This window comes from Mus caroli, unplaced genomic scaffold, assembly GCF_978045245.1.
Source record: "Mus caroli unplaced genomic scaffold, Mus_caroli_1 scaffold_9, whole genome shotgun sequence".
In the NCBI taxonomy this organism is placed as follows: domain Eukaryota; kingdom Metazoa; phylum Chordata; class Mammalia; order Rodentia; family Muridae; genus Mus; species Mus caroli.
Genome location: NW_028227264.1, coordinates 80,340,293 through 80,353,614, shown reverse-complemented (window position 1 = coordinate 80,353,614; position 13,322 = coordinate 80,340,293).

The window sequence follows — 13,322 nt, the reverse complement described above, 5'->3', positions numbered from 1 at the left end:
AGAGGTAGGATGGGGGCCCAGGCCTGTAATCTACTGACTGGGGTGCAGAGGCAAGAGGATCAATGGTTCCAGGACAGCCTGGGTTACCAGAGAGCCTGTCTTAAAACAACAAAAAGTAAGACATGGTTTGTGCTGGGGTACAAGACCTATTACGGGTGCTGGGTAGGTTGAGATAGGTGGAAGCCAGCCTGATCTACACAGTGAATACAGCCTGGGCTACAGGAGCCCTTATCTCAAAACATGAAAAAGTTAAATCGGGCCACAGGAGGTGGTGGTGGCCGGACACCTTTAATCCAAGCACTCAGGGGGCAGAGGCAGGAGGATCTCTGATTTGAGACCAGCCTGGTCTACATAGAGACTTCTGGGACAACCAGGGCTACAAAGAGAGACCTGTCTCATAAATAAAACGTAAGAGGAGCCGGGCTTGGTGGCGCACGCCTTTAATCCCAGCACTCGGGTGGCAGAGGCAGGCGGATTTCTGAGTTCGAGGCCAGCCTGGTCTACAAAGTGAGTTCCAGGACAGCCAGGGCTATATAGAGAAACCCTGTCTCGAAAAACCAAAAATAAAATAAAATAAAAATAAAATAAAATAAAAATAAAACGTAAGAGTTCCCCAGGTCCTAGTGTGATCCCAACACTTAGGAAGCTGAGGCAGGAGGATTATCAAAAATTCAGCATCAACCTGTGACCCAGCGTACTGAGGTGAGACCTGTCCAAAAACAAAACAAAACAAAACAAAAACAAATGAATAAAACAAATATGCTGGTGTGGTAACACAAGCCTGTAATCTAAGCCCTTGGGAGGCAGAGGCAGGCAGATCTCTGTAAATTCAAGCCCACCTTGTGAGTCCCAGGGCAGCCAGGGCTCCATGAGCCCTGTCTTAAAAATAATAAAAAAAAAAAAAATAGATACATAAAATAGTTCTTTGGGCCAATACTATTTACCCCAACACTTCAGAGCAAGCTGAGGCAGGAGGAGTCCTACAATCTCAGGCTAGCTTGAGCTGTATAACAAGACCCTGTCTCAAACAGTTCCTTACCTGAGACAGACAGAGACAAATATCATTGAGTGCCATACTCAAATGGCCCACAAGGTTAGAGAGGAGAGGTTACAGTGGCCAGCCAAGCTCAGCCAGGCCATGGCTATGGCAAACCCCGGTGGGGAGAGATTGGGACCTCTCCCAGCCACAGAGGGCAGAAGAAGGGAAGAGGAAGCCTTGGAGACTGCAGGCCTCAGATTCTGGTACCCCAGAGGCAGGAGTCCACGCGGCTGCTCCTGGTACCTATCCATATCCTGCTCACAGGACTTTTGGATGAGGGTCCCACTGTTGACCTGTGACATTGTCTTATTTTATAGAAATGGTGTCATGTAGCTCAGGCTGGTCTGGAACTCTGTAGCACATGAAAACCCTGAACTCCTGGCCCTCCTGCATGAGACCAGCCTTCCCTATGATCATCCACCTGTTCCACTCTGGGGCATACAGACCCCTTTCTGTGGCTTTCTGGCAGTCCCTGATTCCAACACAGCCAGAGTTGTCAGGTGTCACAGCAGCAGCTGGTCCTATGTGGCCACATCCTTGCCTTGACTTCCCAGCCTCCAGGATGGCACAGTTTCTCTTTTAGTAACTACTAAGTAGTTACTTAGTTACTTAGTTAGTCTGGTGCTAAGTACAGGACTCAGCAGCTTCTTTCTTTTTCCTTTTTTTTTTTTTTTTTTTGTTTTTGTTTTTGTTTTTTTTTTTTTTGTTTTTTGAGACAGGGTTTCTCTGTGTAGCTCTGGCTGTCCTGGAACTCTGTAGACCAGGCTGGCCTCAAACTCAGAAATCTGCCTACCTCTGCCTCCCGAGTGCTGGGATTAAAGGTGTGGGCCATCACTGCCCAGCCAGACTCAGCAGCTTAAGAGGATTGGACACCACTGAGGGAGGGCCAGACACAGGAGGGCAGGGCAGGCTACTGCGGGCCCAGGAATCACCATGGCTGCTGTTTTTGAGACAGGAATTTGTTTGTTTATCATCTGAGCAGTGGTGGCACATGTCTTTTAAGTCTCATCACTCAAGAGGAAGAGGTAGTGAGTTCAAGGCCAACCTGGTCTACAGAGACCTCTCTAGGACAGCCAGTACTACATAGTGAGACCCCAAAAAGCCGATGGATGGATGGTTGGATGGATGTATAGATGGGTGGGTGAGTGGGTGGGTGGATGAATAAACAACAAACAAGCAATTTTCCCTTTCCCTTTATTCATTTATTTATTTATTCATTAATTCATTTATTCATTTTATATCCCAATCACAGCCCTCCTCCCCAAGACAACTAATTTTTTTTTTTTTTTTTTTTTTTGGTTTTTCGAGACAGGGTTTCTCTTTATAGCTCTGGCTGTCCTGGAGCTCACTTTGTAGACCAGGCTGGCCTCGAACTCAGAAATCCGCCTGCCTCTGCCTCCCGAGTGCTGGGATTAAAGGCGTGTGCCACCACGCCCGGCTGACAAGTAATTTTTTATAGCATGCAGGGAAGGAGAGAATTATTGTCAAGATGTGTTTAATGCATGAGCTGACATATAAACTAACTTATTGGCTGTGATGTCTAAGGACTCTCCCTCATGCATGACAGGTTAGGAGGTCTGGGATGGACTCTGCTCCAACCTCTTACTATGCACTCTCCGTTTTCAGGCTGGGTCTCACTAAGTTGCCCAGGCTGTCTTTGAACTTGGGATTCTTCTGCCTCAGCCCCTGCAAAAGCCAGGATAACAGGCTTGGGCCATGCAACCTGACTCTGTCAGAACATTCTTGGCTTTGTTTTTTGTTTTTTATTTATTTAATGCATCCCTGCATGCATGTCTATGTGCACCACATGTATGCACTTCCCACAGTGGCCAGAGGGGGTGTTGGGTTCCCTGGAGCTAGAGTCACAGATGGTGCTGTAACCACTGGACCATCACTCCAGTTCCCTCTGTCTGCACCATGCTCTGGCTTAAACACCTGAATGGGAAGGAGCTACCAGTGTCCTTAAAAGAATGAAGAACTAGAGGCTCAGAGAGGGGAGTTGACATGGCCCAAATCACACAGCAGTTGGCACAGGGGCAGATGTAGTCTCCGTTTCATTGTACTGGGCCTGTTTGCAGGGTTGGGCATGATGGCAGGTGACTCTAGGACATTGGCTGGAGTGAGCTGCATTCTGGGAACTAGGATTTGAGCTATTACCCAGAAGGCGCTGGGCACCCTGTGAGGTGCTAGAGAGAGGGGAGTTCTCTGTTAGCCTTGTCCTTTGAATTCTGTGGGTGTCCTGGGCTCTGCCAGTGCTGGCCACTATGCCTGGCTTCCACTCCATGTGAAGAGTGATACATGTCCCCAGGCATCAAGTCCTGTGACATCACTGTCACCCCCAGCTAAAACCTGGGTTCACTGGGCAGAGTGTACCCAGCATGCACCACAGAAAACCAGCTGTGGAAGCAAGTAGGTCAGGAGGTCAGAGCCATCACCCAAAACAGTTTGTCTCAGGCTAGCCTGGACTACATGAGACCCTCCCAAAAGAACCACACCTAAAAATCCCAGAATGGGGGCTGTCAACCTGCCACTCAAAACAGAACAGTTTGCGGCCTGGACTGTGGGAGTCCAGCCTCCCCTGACACCCACATACTCAGTCCCCAGCTTTGGGTCCTCGGGGCCACTCACTGTGATGACCTGTCTCAAGTATCCAATAGTAGGATACTCACGTCTCTTCTGGCTGGGATACAAATGACCAACAAGCCACATGGAAGAATACAGGGCTCCATGGTGGATGATGGATAGAGGACCCAGTGTGAGTGACAGGTCAGGGCAAACGGGCAGGCAGCCGCTGGGCTGCGGCAAGGCCTCCCTCTGTGAACAGAGTGAGGTAGAAGTGGGGCTCCTCTGTCCATCAAGTCTAGAGCTTCAGGCCGGCCACCTTGGCCTGACTGAGTTCCCCATTAGCAAGGCAGAGGCTGCCCCAAGGGATCACTTCCAAAAATGGAGTCTTTCCCATTTGCCCCCTCTGTGAGCATTTAGCAAGCAAGTGCTGACTGCCAGGTGGTTCGAGTGAGGGTGTGCAGCCTTCAACCCGAGGAGGCGCTCACCTGTCTTCCCACCCCACCCCTACCCATGCCTCCCTCTCCCTGACACTGCTCTCCCTGTGCACCAGACAGCTGCTCCTCTGCTCCTCCAACAATCCTGCCTCAGGGCCTTTGCACAAAGGCTGTGGGTGGTTTGGGTTTTTGTTTGTTTGTTTTGTTTTGTGGAATCCAGGCAGAGTCAAAACTGGATGTGCGTATAGTCAGTATTTTTAGGACTTTATATACATTTTCTTCCCTTTTTTTTTTTAATTTATTTATTTCATGTATATGAATACACTGTGGCTGTCTTCAGACACACCAGAAGAGGGCGTCGGATCCCATTACAGATGGTTGTGAGCCACCATGTGGTTGCTGGGAATTGAACTCAGGACCTTCGGAAAAGCAGTGCTCTTAACTGGTGAGCCATCTCTCCAGCCCTCATTTTCCTCCTTTTTGAGCGTGGTGGAGTCCATCTTCAGCTACTTAGTGAATGTAAAGCCAGTCTGGGAGAACCGAGTGAGTCCTTCTGCTGAGACTTCAAGGCTGCGGGGAGGTGGGGGGGGAGGCTGGGGGGGGGTTGGTTTTCTCTGAGTGAGCACAGATCCCTGGGGTCCCCAGCACTTTAAACAATAACAACAGCAACAACAACAAAACAACTGACCACACACCATCCCTTCACTGGCTCACCTTGGGGTTTCCAGTCCTCCATCACTTGGCCTTGACCCAGCTCCCAGGCAGTGGTGGCCGTGACCTCTGCCCTCCCCACCTGTTGTAATGTAAATACCATGTCCAGGAAGGTATTAAATTTGCCCATCCTGCCTTCATTCCTTTCATCTCCAAAACCTCAGCCAAGGACCAACACTCAAAATGCTTGGTTTTATTTTGTTATTATTATTTTTTTTCTTTTTGAGACAGGGTCTGTGTAGCCCAGGCTGGCCCCTAACTTCTTTTGTAGCTGAGGCTGACTTTGAACATCTGAGGCCCTTGCCTCCATACCTGGTTTATGCAGCACTGGGGGTGGAGTCTGGTATCCTCCTGGGTATGTGGGGCAGCAGAGGCTGACAGGAGCCTGTGGACTGGCTGAGGGGACTGGAATCCCTACCCCACTAGATCCCGCCCCCCATGTCTTCAGGGACAACGTCTTGTGTTTTTGAGATTTCTCTCTGCTCAGGGCTACCTGACCCACTGGAGGGAGCTGGCACCTCAGATCAGGGAGTCACCTGGGGGTGCTTAAGGGCTTTTAAGGTCTTGCCCAGCCTCCCAGGGGGACTGTCGTTGTATTTCTGAGGTTGAGTGTGTCTCTGGAGACACTTGGGGTTATTTGGGGAACAGAAAGGCCTGGGCTCCCAGATGGTTTTTGTTGGTCTCTGAGGTGCTCAGCAGCCAACACCTAGAGGGAGGCAATGCCCATCTCTAGGCCTCTGTTTGGGCCTATGGGAGGCAGAGAATCACAGAGGCAGAGGCAGAAGAATCAGGAACTCAGGGGCATCCTTTGCTCCCTAATTGAGCTTGGAGCCAGCCTGAACAACACAAGACCTGTTTCAAAAACCCAAAACTTTGTGGCTGGAAAGTTTGCTGAGTGGGTAGAGGGCTTATCGTGGGCCTACAAGGACCCAGGTTCAGAGTGACAAATGGCTGGGCTTGTGGCCCAGATGATGTTTCAGGTGGCAGGAGGGACGGCAAGGGAAGCCCTGGGGAGCCCTGGGGAGCCCTGGGGAGCCCCGGGGAGCCCTGGCTGGCTCGGCCTCACTGCTGTACTCTAGGCCCAGAAAAAAAGGGAGGGAGCTGGAAGGAATGCTCAGTGGCTACAGCACTGGATACTCCCACAGAGGACGGCAGAGTTCGCAGCACTCACATGGGGTTCACAATTGTCTGTAACAACAGCTCCAGAGGACACTACACCCCCTTCTGGCCACTGTGGGCACTGCATGCACAGCATGTACAAACATGCAGGCAGATAAACACAAATAAAATAAAAATAAATAAATCTTCAACATAAAAGAATTTAAAACCTTAAACAAACAAAAACCAAAATATCTTAGAGACCACAGTGCATCATTTTTTGTGGTTGTTTTGGTTTGGATTGGTTTGGTTTTTTTTTTTTTTGGGGGGGGGGGAGACAGGGTTTCTCTGGCTGTCCTAGAATTCACTCTGTAGACCAGGCTGGCCTCGAACTCAGAAACCCACCTGCCTCTGCCTCCCAAGTGCTGGGATTAAAGGCATGCACCACCACTGTCTGGCTTTGATTTGTTTTTTGAGACAGGGTTTTCCTGTGAAGCCCTGGCTCCTGGAGCTCAATCTGTAGACCAGGCTGGCCTTGAATTTACAGAGATGCCACTGCCCCTGCCTCCTGAGTGCTGGGATTAAAGGCCTGTGCCATCATACTCTGCATTCAAAACACAGGCATTTAGACAGGGAAGGAACATCTTGAGCTGACTGCCAGTGAGGACAGAGAGGGGGCTTCCCCAGACCCCACATCTAGTGTCAGCCAACCCGGGGGAATTTGGACTATACTTCCTTTGCAACAGTAGGCTCAGCACGATGAGGTCTATAATTTAAAGTTGAGAATTTTCTCAGTAAGCAGCTTTGGCTGACAAAAGGCGGTCTGAGGGGCTCAGAGAGGTCAACACAGTGCTCTAAAGGCATACAGCTTCCTGGGAAAAGTGACGTTCAACCTGGATCCTGGCCTAGGAGAGCCAATCGCAAGGTGAACTGGTATCTCCAAGTGCTGGCACTGGCTTGCTCACGTCCTGCTGGGATGTTTGATGGCCATACTGTGTGCCATTAGACTTAAGGGTGTGTGCTGGGAAGGCAGGGATTCGAACTATGGTCCTCAGGTTTGCCCAGCACACATTTCCCCAGCTCATGGCTCTGTGGTCTTGAGAACTGCAGTGAGCCATGTTATTGTTGCCGAGTGTTTTGGGAGCCAGTGGCTTCTGAAGAGGACTGCTCACCTGTGATGGCCATGTCACCCACTTCCCATAATCCTTCTTGTGCGTCTACCCACACCGCATCACTTCTCTTTTTGAGTTAATCTTGAAAGCACACAGCTCCGTCCCTTTGTATCTTTTTCTATGAAATGGGTGTTAGGCCCAAGTTAAAGACTCAGAAACTTGAGTTTTTAATTTGCAAAGAACCCAGAACCAGCCAGTTCTCCACATACATTAATTCCTAAAACAGGGCCAGACCTGGAGCCACAGAGGCCATCCCTAGAGACCTTTATGCTCAGCACCCAGGACCCACACAGGGACTGAGCTGGTCCTGTAGTGACGTCTCCCCTGGGACTCAGGTGAAATCCCAGTTCCAGGATTCCGAGCCCCGTGGCCAGGGCCACACCCAATTTTTTTAACATCAAAATTGATAAAATGCCGGATAGTCACAGAAGGCAAAGTTTCTAGTACGAGCCACACGGGGGCGGCAGCTTCCCAGATTTGACTGTCGCCCCTCCCCCAAACCCCACCTGTAGAAGGCCTGGCGGGTACTGATGTCATTTCCAGGCTTGGTGAGCGCGGGCTCCCTCAGGGTGCTTCAGACTGACGCAGCATGGCCTAGAAGGCAAGTCCAGGGGGTCCTCCAGGGTGATGCAGACACTGGGCTAGGTTGTCCCTAGTGGTATATCTTGGGTTCTGCAGGGTGTTGAGCTAACTAAGCCCAGGCTTCCACCCATTTCATGCCAGGAGCTCTCCCAGTGGGACAGCTATGTTGTGGTGTCTTCACTGGGGGTTGAGCCAATCCTCTCCCCACCATACCCCAGCCCCTCACTGGGGGATTCTAGGCGGAGCGCTACTCTGACCACGCCCCCAGCCCCTCACTGGGGAATTCTAGGCCTTGAATTTATTCCAAGCAGTACAGGTGGGAGCTACAGGGCAAGCTGTATGACAGACTTGAGGCAGGTCTTGTTCTTACTGGAAGCCTGGTGATTCTGGGCTGGAGTGGAAGGAAAGATTGGGCCTAGATGAATTCATGGGAAGGTAGATTAAATATCTCACAGAATAACACTGAAGACAGGTACTTAGAAGAAGAAACATTTGAGTTAAAGTTTTTGAAGCAAGTATGTGAGTTTGTAGGCTGGTGAGATGGCTCAGTGGTTAAGAACACTGACTGCTCTTCCGAAGGTCCTGAGTTCAAATCCCAGCGACTACATGGTGGCTCACAACCATTCGTGATGAGGTCTGACGTCCTCTTCTGGTGTGTCTGAAGACAGCTACAGTGTGCTTACATATAATAATAAATAAATCTTTTTTAAAAATTGCTGTTAGGGTAGCCTGTCTAAGGAGGCAACCCATGAAGGAGCTAGATGGGTCACCGACTGGCCACCTCCAGTTACCTTGCCCAAAGCCGGAAGCTGGGGACATGCAGTGTGTGGGTTTACTGTCCTTGTCCTGTAGGAAGTCAGGTTGGGTCAGGTCTCAAAGGAAGCTGAGAGAAAAAAAGGAGAAGCTGTCCTTGGAGGGTGGATGCCTTGAAGCTCTTGGAGGCAGGAAATGGAGGCGCTGAGGCTGGCCTCTCTATTTGAGTTGATATTCCAATAGCATGGAGTTAGGAGAACAAAAAGAGAAAGCTGAGATTTGAACCAGGAACTGGGTGATCCGCTCCATCAGGCTAGCCGCTCTGCCATAGCTGGCCTTTCCACAGCGGCCACCAGAGGGCGCCATAGGCGTCAGCATCCTCCTAGACCACCTTTGTCCCGGTCAAAGCCCAGTCCCTGATGCCCTCCTCCCTGCCGCTCTCCCTCCTCCCCTGTGCAGCCACAGGAGCCCTCAGGGTGCTCAGCACAGGCTTGTCCTGACCCAGGGCCTTTGCCCAGGCTGTGAGCTCTTGCCTGAGACAATCTTGTAGACAATCTACCAGAAAGGCCCTCACTTCCTCAAACTCGCTGTTACTCTCTTGCCTCAGCCTGGGACCACCTGATTTACTGGTGTATTTTTAAAAGTATAATTCAAAAGTGAAATTCGCATTGCAGACTGTGACGTCAGTGCCCTTGGTTGTACTTCAGATTGTTCAGCTAGCTGATATAGAACATCCCATCTTCAGCCAGTTCCATCGTGTCTTCCAAGGTCCCTCCATGCCATGGGGTGTCACAGCCTTGCTCCCATTCACTCCAGTGGGTGAGGGACCGTACCACTTCCCCATCCATCACCATAAACACTGGCTGTTCCCACTTGGGGTTTACGAACGAAGCTGTAACTGATCACAGAGGAGTTTTGTCTCTGCCACTATCAGAGTTCCTGAGACAGGGTCTCATGTAGTTCATGTTAGCTCAGGCTAACCCCAAACTTACCATGTAGCTGATGATGACATTGGTTTACTGGCCTGCCTCCTAGTGAGTAGTGTACTCACAGCTGGTTCATATGCACTGGGATGGACCCCGGAACCTCGACAGCCATCCCCCCCACCTTCGCGATGTAGCCTCTGCCCCTTCCTGTGGTGTTAGTGGCATCAGGCTGGTGTGAATCTCCTGCTGACGGCACTGCTGACTGACACTGTAATCACCCTTCGTGCTCCTGATGTACACAGGTGCACAAAGCTCAGAGAGCCATAGCCAGACATGTGGCTCAAGGTGGTCATCTCAACACTTGGGAGGCAGAGGCAGGAAAATCACTGTGAGTTCCAGACCAGCCTGGGCTGTATAGTGAGATCTTGTCTTAAGATTAAAAAAAAAAAAAAAAAAAGGAAAAAAAATGTAAAAGTAAAGGAGAGAACTAAAGATGTTTTAATTCTGGCAGGACGGGGAAAGCCTGCCCTCCGGGACTCCTAGGTGATAATTCCACATGTCAAAGGTGGCTGAGGTCGAGGACAGCTCTTCAGGGCTGGGCACAGGTTGCGGGGGGGGGGGGTCCTCTCCAGGCTGTGTGAAGGTCTTGGGTTTCCCCACCCAGTACATTCTTGAGGACTTTCCAAGGCCTCTGTAGTATCCGTACCTTTGTCCAGGCTCTGAAACGGGGAGTGGCCTTGTCCCCAGCCCAATATGGACCCATAAACCTTCCATCCCTGGGGTTCACAGGCCAAGGCTGAGAAAGAAGGGAGCGGCTAGGCGGCTGCAGGGTGTGGCAGCCAGACTTTGTCTCCAGGGCCTAGGTCTCTAGGTGGGGGTGTACTCTCAGGCCACTGCCTCTGCTCAGACCTCAGTTTCCCTCTGGTGTTGGTGATAACCCCCAGTGCTCTTTATTTTGAAACTCAGGCTCACTAACACCACAGGGTAACTTCTAATTTCTCCTGCTCTGCTCAAACTTGTAATCCTCTTTTCTCGGGCTCCCAGTTGCTGGGATGATAGGCTTGCACCATAGGGCTAAGCTTTTTGGGTTATTTTTTTTCTTTTTCTTTCTTTCTTTCTTTCTTTCTTTCTTTCTTTCTTTCTTTCTTTCTTTCCTCTTTCCTCTTTCCTCTTTCCTCTTTCCTCTTTCCTCTTTCCTCTTTCCTCTTTCCTCTTTCCTCTTTCCTCTTTCCTCTTTCCTCTTTCCTCTTTCCTCTTTCCTCTCTCTCTCTCTCTCTCTCTCTCTCTCTCTCTCTCTTTTCCACAGGCAGGGTCTCACTATGACTGCCCTGGAACGCACTAGCTTAGGCTATTCTTGAACTCAGAGACTTACCTGTCTCAGCTTCCCAAGCTGAGCTACCAGGTGTCATCACTGAGGGCCACACAGATGTCTGTGGCACTAGCTGACATTGGAGACCACATGGAAGTCCGTGTTCCGTACTCCCGACTGCAAAGGCTACTTTTGTAGTGCCGGTGCACAGTTGAGGGGAAGGGACATGGAAGGCTTCTAGACAACCCCTGCTCCCCATCCTACCCCCAAAAGTAACACCCTAGACAGACAGCCATTCAACAGATCTCTTAAGAATTGTTAAGGATGCCGGGTAGCCGGGCAGTGGTGGTGCACGCCTTTAATCCCAGCACTTGGGAGGCAGAGGCAGGCGGATTTCTGAGTTTGAGGCCAGCCTGGTCTACAGAGTGCGTTCCAAGACAGAGAAACCCTGTCTCAAAAAACCAAAAAAAAAAAAAAAAAAAGAGAGAGAGAGAGAAAGAGAAAGAATTGTTAAGGATGCATTCAGCGAGTGAGTCTGGGCAGGATACAGGTTGGGAAGGACTCAGTTTCCCTAAGGGCTGGCCCCAGGGAATGTGACCATGCTCCGGTGCACATTATACAGGCAACACAAACTGGACTTGTGGGTTTTTAAATTTTTCTTTTTTTGGGGGGGGTCACAAGGTTGGGGGTAGACTTGGGAGGGTTGGGAAGTGAGTATGATCAGGGTTCGTGATATGAGATCCCCAAATAATAATAATAAGAAAAATTATGTTGGAGAAGAAAAAAAGAGACCTGAGCCACCATGGGTGTCACCGTCATAGAGAACAAGAGTTAATCTGGGTCAGTTCGGAGCACAGGAATCACCAACCCCAAACTGGGTGAGGCAGGAGGAAGCTGCAGTCCGGGCCAGTCTGGTTTACAGAGCCTCAGTCTGTCCTTCCTCGGTGGTACCTGCACATGGCCTTGGGTGTGCTCACCCCCGTGGAGGCCACACTGGCCATTGGGTATCCTCCACTATGGCCCTCTGCCTCTTTGCCCTGCGCCAGTCTGCTAGGCCATGAGTACCTGGATTTACCTGTCTCCACCTCAGTGTGGGGATGAGGTGGGGTCACCGATGTGCACAGCCACAGTGGGTGTTGTATTTGAACTCAGGTCCTCATGCTTGCCTAGAAAGTCCTCTTAGGAGCTGAGTACTCCCCTTAGCTCCTGGGACTCCTCCCTGCTGCCCTTTTGACAGGGTTTCTCTGTGTGCCCCTCGATGTCCTGAAACTCACTCTGTAGACCAGACCACCTTGAAACTCACAAGAGATCCAATTGCCTCTGCCTCCAAGGTGCTGGAAGTAAAGGCCTGCACCACGGCCTGGCTGCTTGGAATCCCTTTTTGCCGACAATTTACCAGGTGATGATCCCTAACCCATGAACCCAAACAGAGCAGTTCACAGGGGCTGGAGGGTAGGATGGCCCAGTGGTACCGTACTCGCTGTTCCTGCAGAGGACCCAGGTTTGGTACCCAGTATCCATGTGGGGGTTCACAGCCACCTGTAACTCCAGCTCCAGAGATGTGACACCCTCACAGGCAAGGAAAACATCAGTGCATGTAAAATAAGATTAAATTGTTTTAAGAAAAGGAAACTATGTATGCACACAAAGATAATGTGAACAGGCATGATGGCATATGCCTGTCATTCCAGCACTGGGATGGTCAAGGCTCAAGGGGTTGCACCTATGAGCTACAAGAGGAACTTTGACCACATTGGGCCACCCGGGAGCCCCTAGTCTGGGCCATGAACTCCTGGGGTGGGGACAGAGGCCCTGATAGGAGAGTTTCAGGGGAATAATCTCCCCACAACCCCAATCAGCTAGTAAATGAAGACTTTGACCCTCCCCTTGCCGTCTTATCTCAAGGCTGGGTGATCAGGCAGGGACTGGGACAGGAACACATGCAGCACAGGCCTGACTTTCAAGTTCTTTGTAGTCTCTTATTATTGACACATGCCCTGATTGAGCGCTGATTGGGTACGCATGCCTCTTTCTGGAAGGTGGAAAACACTTCTCAGGTTTGTGAGTTAGTTTACACTTAGGGGACTCAGATTGACCCACCAACAGGGAACTTACCTCCCTGGTACATGCTGGGCGGGGGGGCAGCCTGGGTTCCACTCCAGCACATGCAAACCACATGCATGGGCCTTCACATGCACAGCAACAGCCGTAAGTTGGTGCTTGGTATACAGCAGGCAGACTGTTAATAATGCTTATTCTTCACCTGCCAATAAGCCTGGTTGACAGCATATATGTATGTATATATGTATATATATACACACACACAAATACATACATACATATATACACACATATATACACATATATGACATATGTATATATGTATGTATATATATACACACACATATATATATGAAATCAGGCAGCATATCAATAGGAGGTGCTGTGCTGCATCAACACATAGTACACAGTAGGAGCTATATACAATATGTGGTATACGACAGGCACAGCATTCATATTTGGCATACGTTGTATATGTGAAAAACACTTGATTTGTATACCCTATATTGAATGTGGCAGTTACATATGCGTGTTTCCTTAAGGCTTGGTATACAGTAGATGTGATATTAATGCCTGAGCTACCACAGGCTGCCGCATCAGTGCATACTCTACAGCAAGCATTTTGTTCATACTTGTGACCTGTGTGGTATTTGGCGAGTGCTGCATGAATGT